The 10,479-nt window shown below is 39.7% G+C and overlaps 1 long non-coding RNA gene across 1 annotated transcript; it reads left to right on the top strand.

The window, feature by feature from the left end:
* The first annotated feature begins 2 nt into the window (after positions 1-2).
* Positions 3-10,188, top strand: LOC144894471 (uncharacterized). The gene is made up of 3 exons (XR_013625085.1): positions 3-86; positions 3,662-3,853; positions 9,112-10,188. It is a non-coding gene; the product is annotated as an uncharacterized LOC144894471 (long non-coding RNA).
* The last annotated feature ends 291 nt before the right edge of the window (positions 10,189-10,479 follow it).

Below are 10,479 nucleotides of genomic sequence, written 5' to 3'. Positions count from 1 at the left end.
AATCAGGAAGTGTGGAATGACAATCAGGAAGTGTGGAATGACAACCAGGAAGTGTGGATCCAATGAGGAACGGACAAATGGCGTGTGTGAGTTGTTGATCCATACAGTATATGATGTTAGAATCGTATCGCTGTTGACGTGTCCATGTCGCAATGAAGTTATAAAAGAGCTAACTCTTCGTGATTGTGTGGGGATACTCTACTGTGCTTCCAGCTGCTGTCATAACAGAGGTGCGGTCATGTGTTAAATGAACTAAATTAATTACCACTATTAACGCTATGTTTGACAGCCCTAAATTATATGCATATTTTATACATGGATGCGTTTCTTTGCATGTTGGCCACACAGGTTTGAATCTCCGGTTGGACGTCTCTGTGTAGGGTTTACATGCCGTACCCACTTTGAAAACTATGTTTTCCTTGATTTTTTGCTGTTGCATTTCCCGAGAGGTTGGACTTGTATGTGCTTCATTTGTTCTGAAGACAATGAACTTGAGTGGAAATATGGGCTAATAACTATAAAAGCAATCTTCACTCGATAAATGTACTGCAAAAAAGGTCAGTAAGGATAATTCATAATGCCGCCTACAGAGAACATACTAACTCCTTATTTCTAAAATCACAAATACTTCAACTTGCTGATATAGTTCATCTTCAAACAGCTAAAATAATGCATAATGCTAAAAATAAGCAATTAGCTAAAAATGTCATCCAATACTTCTCTACAAGAGAGGAGAAATATGATCTCAGGGAAGAAGTACATTTGAAACACTTCTATGCTAGGACTACGTTATGCTAGCCATAGCATTTCAGTATGTGGAATCAAACTATGGAATGGATTGAGTAAGGAAATCAAACAATGCACAACGATGAGCCAATTCAAGAAACAATACAAGCAGTTGATGTTTGCTAAATCCAAGGATGAAGAGTCTTGAACCAGTCATGATGTGCTATATATATCACTATATTGATACTTACTATGATACCCATTATGGCATTGGATGCTCATATCACCCAGTACTTCGGTACGTGGTGCATTATTTAAAAAAACAAAACAAAAAACAAAACAAAAAAAATGTATTTTGGAAAGCAGGAAGTGAACAAATGTAACAGTTAGTGATTGTAAAAGTACCAGATGGAGGGGTAGGATTTAATAAGCTTTGCTTCTTCCTACTCCTTTTGGACATGTGGAATCTGATGCATGTTCAAAAAAACCCTTACCATTACCATTACCATTACCATTACCATTACCATTACCATTACTCTTCTAAGACTTTCTTACTATAACACAACAGAATGGCCACCAGGTTGGTTACAGATTTTTTCTGGTGTGGGTTTTGAGCCATTCCATCAGTCCCAAAGTCAAGTAAACACTCAGTAAAGGGTTAAGATATGGAAGTGAAGCCAGGAAAATAGTGTGCGACTGGGGAAAATGGGGAAGTCCACACTCATAGCTGTGTGGCATGCAGAGAATATTTGGGTTGAGGTTTCTGGAAAGGTCCACGTGGCCAACTGGCTCTGAGTCCTGGCACGGCGCTTCTAGCCGAGTGTTTTAGTCAGCTCTGCCAGAGGATGCCAACGTGTGACCCAGTAAACCAACTTTTTCTTGAAAAACAAAAGTGAATATCCTCTAGCAAAGAGCATTTTATCCGTGTTTGAAACTTTAAAATCAGCAAGTCAGTTATTTCAGAGGTGGAAAAATGACGTTCTGCACCATCTTGTCATTTCTAACAGCGTTGAGACAAATACTGTACATAACATACTGTACCTGAACCCGAATAGGCAACGTTCTAACTCAAACACGAGTTTGATGCCCGGCTTCACTCACGGCTGTGTGAAATACCAGCTGGCCGTTCTAGGTAGCATCACGTAATTTTCCGCTGACAGATTTTCTCAATTCAATGTCAAATTTCCATTATTCCCTCATCACCATTGTACTGCCTGCTCAGGTTGGAATAAAAAAAAAACAATGTAATAAACAAATTCAATAAGTTATATGTAAGATCATACTCTGTGTTTATAATTTTGTAGTTCGCATCTCGCAACCATGTTTTTGTCCCATTCAAAGCTACAACTAGCACTGTTAGCTCGTCTCAACCTACAGTAGCTCACTTTCACTTTATTTGCACTGCACTGTACAATAATTTCACTCTTAATGATTACTAATTCTAAAAATCCCATAATGTATGATAATCTCAGCCCTTTGATGAATGGTTATTACCCAACACAAATGTCCTCCACTGTGCTTGATGTTGTACATTGTCTCACGTGCTTCTTTACAGCCAGTTGATTTAAATGTAATACTGCATTATAAACTACAATGGTGTATGTACAAGAAAAGTAGAGAAATAAAATCTGAGATTTTTAGAATAAACTAATAAACCTATAAGAAACAACTTGTCATATTATGAGAATAAAGTTGTAATTTTACAAAAAATAAAAACAAATTATGATTTTAAAAAAACTTGAGAAAAAGCTCTCGATATTAACACAAAAAGTCATAAATTTACAAGAATAAAGTTATAAATTCACCAGAATAAAGCCATCGACTGATGAGAAAAAACTTGTAATATGACAAGAATAAAGTCTCATATTTATGAGAAAAAAGGTGCAACTTTATGAGAAAAAATTCATAATATTACAAGAAAAAATGTCACATAAGTAATGTTGTGGTAATGTTTTACTGAACACATGGTTCTGAGCAACGTCAAATCGGGTGTGTACTCGGGCTGGGCGATATGGACCAAAACTCATATCCAGATATATTTACAGTAAAGTCTCGTTATATTGATATCGGTTATATCGAAGTACTGCTTATTACAATACTATTTTCATTTCCCGGCAAATTTCTAGTCTTTTATGATATAATTAGTTCCGTTAGTACGATACCCGGTTATTATGATAATCCGGTTACTACGATGCCCTTTTCATCTCTCGCCAGCCAATTTGGTCTGCTTATATTGATACAAAAAGCAGCTTAAATCAATCTTTGCTTGCAACTGCAGTTGGTTCTTCTGTTGCAGGCATGTGTTTGGCCAGCTATGTGGGGCGGGTTGAGCATGACCTGTGAACCAGGAAGTGCGGGAATCGGTGTGTGTGCTGCGCTCTGGTGGTGGAAGTGTGAAAAATAAAGTTGACTGGAAGCAGCCGTTCGCCGTGTTCTTTTTTGGTATTGAAATCCTTAAGCAAAGATTGATTTAAGCTGCTCGACATTGTTCTATACTATAGAACAATGTCGAGTGCATTATTGCCCACTTTTAATGCAGTTCGGCGCAGGATCGGATATATGGACAGTCCGGTTATATCGATATTTTTTCCGACTCCCGACAATATCGATATAACGAGACTTTACTGTAGGTTGAATATCGATATACGATATATATCGTGAGTTTCGACAAAAGCCAATGTCACTGACATAACGGTCCATGGCTACACCTCTGCCATTACTTTGGCGTGCATCTGACTGTCTAGATGGAGATATTTTTTTTGAAAATATCTGGCCTAAAACCATCAGTACTTAACTTTTCAAAAGTAGACCAGTACTCAAGAGAGTGCAAAAGGTGCTGAAAACTTCTTGGCGAAGGTAAAAAGTAAAAAATTAAACGGTTTTATGAATGTATGTATCCTTGCCTAAAACCCATCCATCTTCTTCATCTGCACAGGAACATTGTTTGGATGAAGGAGGCAGCGCTCATTCACAGGAAACGCAGCCTTTTTCCTGTTTCACAGAATCCGAGTGAAATCAGAATTTAGTGTTCCCACTGGCCGCTTCAGCGAGTGAACCACTGCCGCTCTTGAACAAAGTGACTCGCCGCCTGCCAAAGCAAAGAAGTGGATCTGTCATTTGGAATAAAGTAAGTCGTTTATATTACAGCTAGAGTCCCTGTAGTCAGTGGGAAAATATCCACCACTTATGATGCCGGTCTTGGGACTCGAAGGGTAGGTACACAACTAGTTGTTAAAATGAGTCGGCTGCAAGCTGAGCTCCCGCTGCATATGAGCTGAATGAGGGAAAAGTCGACCTTTAAGACATCAGAGATACTGTAAAGTGGTTGGGAATGTTCACTTGGAAGAGAATCAAATAAAGGAGGCAATTCCAACATAATTACACGGTTGAATCTGCTCAAATCCGCAATGTAGGAATGTACTGTACTGTGCACAAAAGTTCCGTTTGTTGTTTTAGCATCACTGATCAAAACCTTTTTATCAAAGGAAAACTTGTGTATGCAGGTCAAGGGTCAATGAGCTCACCAAACAAATTCTGTGTTCTAATAATTAGTGCTAAAGGTATTGCAAATTAGTGCAAATGTATGCACCTGCCTACTTTTGTTTAGGTAATTGTTGTGTGTATTACGTATGTAAATCCTATGATCTTCATTTCACTTCTCAAATATAACTGTTTGTCTGCTATATGATATAACTGGGATAGGCTCCAGCACCCCCCGCCACCCTTGTGACTAAAAGCGGTAGAAATTGAATGAATGAAATTGTTGATCGAAAAACCAATGATTTATAAAGGAAAATCTTGAAAATGGGGCTGCACGGTAGTGGAGTGGGTAGCGCACAGGCCTCACAGCTAGGACACCCGAGTTCAATTCCACTCTCGGCCATCTCTGTGTGGAGTTTGCATGTTCTCCCTGTGCATGCATGGGTTTACTCCGGGTACTCCGGTTTCCTCCCACATTCCAAAAACATGCTAGGTTAATTAGCGACTCCAAATTGTCCATAGGTATGAATGTGAGTGTGAATGGTTGTTTGTCTATATGTGCCCTGTGATTGGCTGGCCACCAGTCCAGGGTGTACCCCAGCCTCTGGGATAGGCTCCAGCATCCCCTGCGACTCTCGTGAGGATAAGCGGTAGAAAATGAATGAGTTCTCCTCCTATTTTTTGTGGAAGTGGTAACTTTTTGGCTTCTTATTTTGTCTTTCCCCACCCTTTGCCATCTCTGTTTGGAGTTTGCATGTTCTCCCCGTGCATGCGTGGGTTTTTTTTCCGGGTACTCCGGTTTCCTCCCACATTCCAAAAACATGCTAGGTTAATTGGCCACTCCAAATTGTCCATAGGTATGAATGTGAGTGTGAATGGTTGTTTGTCTATATGTGCCCTGTGATTGGCTGGCCACCAGTCCAGGGTGTACCCCGCCTCTCGCCCCAAGACAGCTGGGATAGGCTCCAGCACACCCCGCGACCCTCGTGAGGATAAGCGGTAGAAAATGAATGAATGACTCTTGAAAATGATCAGGGTGCCCAAACTTTTTCATACCACTGTTAGTATTATAATACTTTATTGTAATACTTTCCTGCACGATTGAAATTTGGAATCAACAGCGGTGTCCTTGAGGAATAGATCCAAATGTTGAAGTCAACTGTCCGCTTACAATAAAAGTCCAAATGAAATGGCCCCAGCGGAAAATAGGCTGACATTTACATGCACAATTGCTGCACTGCAGCTGATGGCTGCAGCTATTTGTGTGTGTGTGTGTGTGTGTGTGTGTGCTGTCCACTGGCTCACTTTAACACACTCCAGATGTCACACACTTGCACCTGGAGTAGCAGTCACAGGAATGTACTGGTTGCTTATTTGTTGTCACACAATGACAAATGTCTAACAGAAAAAAATAATATTTTGATATATATAAACAAAACAATATGTAGGAATTCCATGTAAAATGATACATTTATTAATAATAAATACATCTTAGTATTCTGCTTATTATAATTTTTAGTGGTGGACCGACTACTTTGTCTATTTTACTAGTGGAAACAATGAATCGCCCTACTACTGCATATCTTTTTAGCTGTAACATCCTCTCATGAAAAAACACATGGCAAGCTTATTAACGTTTTCAGACACCCCCAACTTCCCACCCCTGCTCCCCTTATGTAATTTTTACCATTTGCCCATTAGCGATGTGCTGGAAATTGTTACCTTTTCCCTAACACATCAGCTGTTTCATACTTACCACGTTCCAAATCATCCAAACGATGATGAAACGACGTCCCTGAGAAGCTCGGACACCGACTTCCTGGTGGACCCCGCCATTATTGTCCCGGTAAATGTATACTTTTCTCCCTGTATACTTCCTCTTGTTGTGGCCGTTTGCAGGCATACCTAGTCGATTTTCGCACTCACATGTCGATCAACCATTAGGCGAACAGTTCAACCCAAGACACACTTAGGACCGCCCCCTCATTTGAATAGTTTTTCCTTCTGCATTTCAAGCTGACATTGTCTGCTGCATGAAATAAATACATATGAGAGCAGGGTGCTTTTATTTATTTATTGATATGTAATTCTATTCATATATTTATTTTTGTATTTATTTCTACATTTATTTTTGTATTTATTTTTAATTTTTGAATCTTGTTTTTTATTTTGTATTTATTTTTGCTTTTATTTATTTATTTATGTATATATATTTTTTTGTTTGTTTTTATTTCCATTTATATAATTTTTTTGTATTTAATTTTTTGATTTTTTTTTTAATTTTTGTTTTTATATCCTTTTATTTATTTATTATTTCGGCAGTTTTGGTCCTCCATAGCCTCTCACCCGAAGTCAGCTGGGATAGGCTCCAGCATACCCCCACATCCCTAGTAGGATAAGCAGAAAATGAAAATGAATGCTGAAAGATACTGACTGAGTTGAAATGCCATACCGAAATAAATTACAATTACTAAATTTGTTGACTAAAATGGTTTGCATATCACCGAGCTTGGGGAAGGGAGAATGTATCTGGCCTACAGCGCACGCCCATATAAGGAAGCCCGGCACTCTGTGACATCACAAGCCACCAGTGTTAGAACACCCTCTGAAACCGAACATTCAGAGCCATCTCAAACTTATTTCAGGGCTCACTTCCAAATGCGCAAACCTCATTATCTGAAACTTTGGCGTTGTTTAACACAAGAATACAAACATTCCAACTCCATTTATAGGTCAGAAAAGTGGAAAAAGCACAACAGGTCCTTTAATAAACAAGTACTCTGTGGCACAGGTTCCAAAAAGCAGCAGACAATCTCCCTGCAACTGGTGTGCATTGGATCAGATTGTGACTGCTCTACCATCACATAAATATTACAAAGAAATATCCCATCTGGATACACCCTCCACCCCCAACACACATGCACTTGTTCTCACCCATGTGGGATGACCAACATCAAGTGCAAGCACATGTTGAATCACTTGAATCAGCACATGTCTCCTCTCTGAGCAACTCAAACCCAATCCCAACACATGTCAAAGGAGGAAAGGTTGGAGAGCAGGGCATGCTATTGCATAACCGTGCTGTATTTTCATCCTCTGCACCTAGGTGATGACATTAGCATAAATACACTAAGGTCACACGGGCCGGTGAGACCCATAGAGCATGCAGTGCACTGTAAGTGAGTGTCCAGCTCCAGAAAGCCCACAGTGGGGCTCAGGGTGCTTTTTTCTGATGGACAGGGCTTCAGTGCCAAGTGCCCTGCAGGAGACGCTGCATATGTACATCGGGATCTCATTATAGCCTTAATGCACATATACATTATGTCAAATGAAGTTTAAGCCCCAGGCTATGTTGTCATTCTCTCTGACGTGTACATTTTTCCACTATTTCTAACATGCATTGAGAAAATGTCAGCATATCCTCTTGCTTCTTGTTTCAAATGAGCAAATATCAGAATTGACTTAGTCAGCAACTTTGAATCAAACACGTTTTTCATGTTTCACATCGCACAAACGTATGCAGGTCATTTACACACACTAAATGAACATGTGAATGTGCTGGAATTAATTTCCGTCAAACGTCTTGTACAGTAAAGTCTCGTTATATCGATATCGGTTATAACGAATTACTACTTATTACGATACTATTTTCATTTCCCGGCAAATTTCTAGTCTTTTATGATATAATTAGTTCCGTTAGTACGATACCCGGTTATTATGATAATCCGGTTACTAGGATGCCCTTTTCATCTCCCGCCAGCCAATTTGGTCTGCTTATATCGATACAAAAGCAGCTTAAATCAATCTTTGCTTAAGGATTTCAATACCAAAAAAGAACACGGCGAACGGCTGCTTCCAGTCAACTTTATTTTTCACACTTCCACCACATATGCTGCAGTTGGTTCTTCTGTTGCAGGCATGTGTTTGGCCAGCTATGTGGGGCGGGTTGAGCATGACCTGCGAACCAGGAAGTGCGGGAATCGGTGTGTGCATTATTGCCCACTTTTAATGCAGTTCGGCACAGGATCGGATATATGGATAGTCCGGTTATATCTGTATTTTTTCCGACTCCCGAGAATATCGATATAACGTATTGGAATTCAAGTAATAAACACTGACACTTTATACATTGAAGTAGGGACACAAGCACAATGCAGTGAGATCCAATGCAAGAATTGTGTCTGAATTTCGGAAGGTTCGGAAAGTTTTGAACAGGTGGGTCTGAAGTTGAGAATTGAAAATGTTGACGTATGTGTATAGGGAGACTTCCTGAGTCTAGGGGCTGAGAAGCTGCAAGTCGGCGCATCAAAAATAGTCATTTTAAAGCAAGGGGTGGTAAGCAGGGCAGCGGAAGATGAACGGAGTGAGCTGGATGGAATGTGGGGGAAGTTCAGGTCACGCGAGCATGGGAGCGCAAGGTTATGAATGCTTTGAAGGTGCACCCCGCCTCTCCCCCAAAGTCAGCTGGGATAGGCTCCAGCATACAGATGGACAGAGAGATGTCTACTCACTAGTGTGAGTGTAAAGGTGGCTATAGGGGTGTTATTTTATGTCTAGAAGTTTCTAATGTTAAAGATTGTATATTGAAGGTGGAAAAAAGGATGTCTATGCTCTAGCAATTTCAGAATTCTTTACACACCATGCCCATCCAAGTCCCTCTTCTGATGTTGAGCCAAAATGATACATCTTCCTGGCTCTAAGCTTTTAGCTTTGGGCACGTGCATTGGGATTATTCGGAAAAATGTCTTGCCGCACATTTTTATAAGGCTTAATGCATTCCCCCCACCAAGTGAATAAAAAAGGACGTGTCTTAGCATAAAAGGTTTTCGGCGCACCCTGAAAAGGGTGACAAAAGACAGCCTTAAAACGATAAGTCAGTCATGCTGCTCTCCATCTTCTCTCCAGATGTCTGAGAAGTCACAAGACCGCCTGAAGATCAGCAGCAACCCAAACTACAAAAAAGTGTTTATTTCAACACATGGTACAGTCAGTCAAACCCATGGAGTGCTTTCTTATCCTCACTATCACTATAGGTGTGTATTAATGTAGTATTATTACATTGCCATCATGTATGTGTTGCACACGTATTTTCCTTAGTGACTCAGTAAAGGCTCATTTAATATGTGAAGCATTGAAGATGAAAGTGGCCCACATGTCAGAGAAGTATGTACTGTTGTTCAGCTCCATATTCTCAACATATGCCCTGTAGTAAACCGACAAAGAAGCTTCCACAAATCCCCTTTTTACAGCCTCTCTACTTGATTTAACAGTGTTTAATAGATACCAGCACTGGAATGTCATGCAACAAGAACGCCTCTCAGACTTTTTGAACAAGCTTTTCTCTCGGTGGTCTGCAGCATCACAGAAGGTCAAGTGCACAGGGGCTATGTTGCTGTATTTGTTGCAATTGACTTCCTTGTGGCGACCAGGCAACCTTCTTTCATTCTTCTTTTATTTTCTGTTAAATAATTGTGCACTGTGCAAATAAATGTGCACAGTCAGGTTCCTCACTTCGCATTATTCTTGTTTCCCAGTTTGTTGCTTAGTTGGGCTTTTTTTTACTAAATGTTTGGGCCTCTTTTCAAAGTTATTGGGTCATAAACGACAAGAGCAGTGAAGCAGCATGAGCAAGACCTGTAAAAAGAAAACCAAATGGTCTTAAGTCTGCATTATTAACCCTCTTAGCTTCAAATTAGGGTCTGGATCTAATGCTTGGTTTAACGTCACCAGTGATAAAAGCATACAATGTCATGACTCCATATTCAATGGAGAATTAAATATTTGTATTTTATCCGTCAACGTCGGGAACCCCGCTGAATGCATCTTTGTTGCCATCTAGTGTTGACAGGTGGAAATGTCTGAGGAATGCTAACGAATCAGTGGACTGACATAATAAAACATTCAGAAACAAACAAACTGTGTATAATATATTCCTAGATATCTTTTAATATACCTGCATTATTTCCAACTGTGTCCCACAGTTTGTAGAAATGTACACAGGTCAATTTTGTCATATTTTTGCTTAATTCTATCCGATTAAAAGAAGTATTTCTTGTCAAATACAACGTGGAGTAATGAATCTTTGGTACCGATTTATTCAAAATACAGTATACAGTATTGGCCCAATACTGTAGTCGTGATAATGTAGTTTGTATTATAATTTGGGTCTTGTCTACGATGTCATAATGTTATCTCACGCCCTACCACTAGAGGTCGGTGTCTGCCTATAAATGTATAAGACTAGTCTGTGAAAAATGCTATTTTAACTATTGT

The sequence above is a fragment of the Doryrhamphus excisus genome, linkage group LG20 (assembly GCF_037039965.1).
Source record: "Doryrhamphus excisus strain RoL-2023G ecotype Guam linkage group LG20, RoL_Dexc_Guam_v1.1, whole genome shotgun sequence".
NCBI lineage: Eukaryota > Metazoa > Chordata > Actinopteri > Syngnathiformes > Syngnathidae > Doryrhamphus > Doryrhamphus excisus.
Note: the sequence above shows the minus strand (reverse complement) of the source record. Positions and strands in the feature narration are given on the sequence as shown.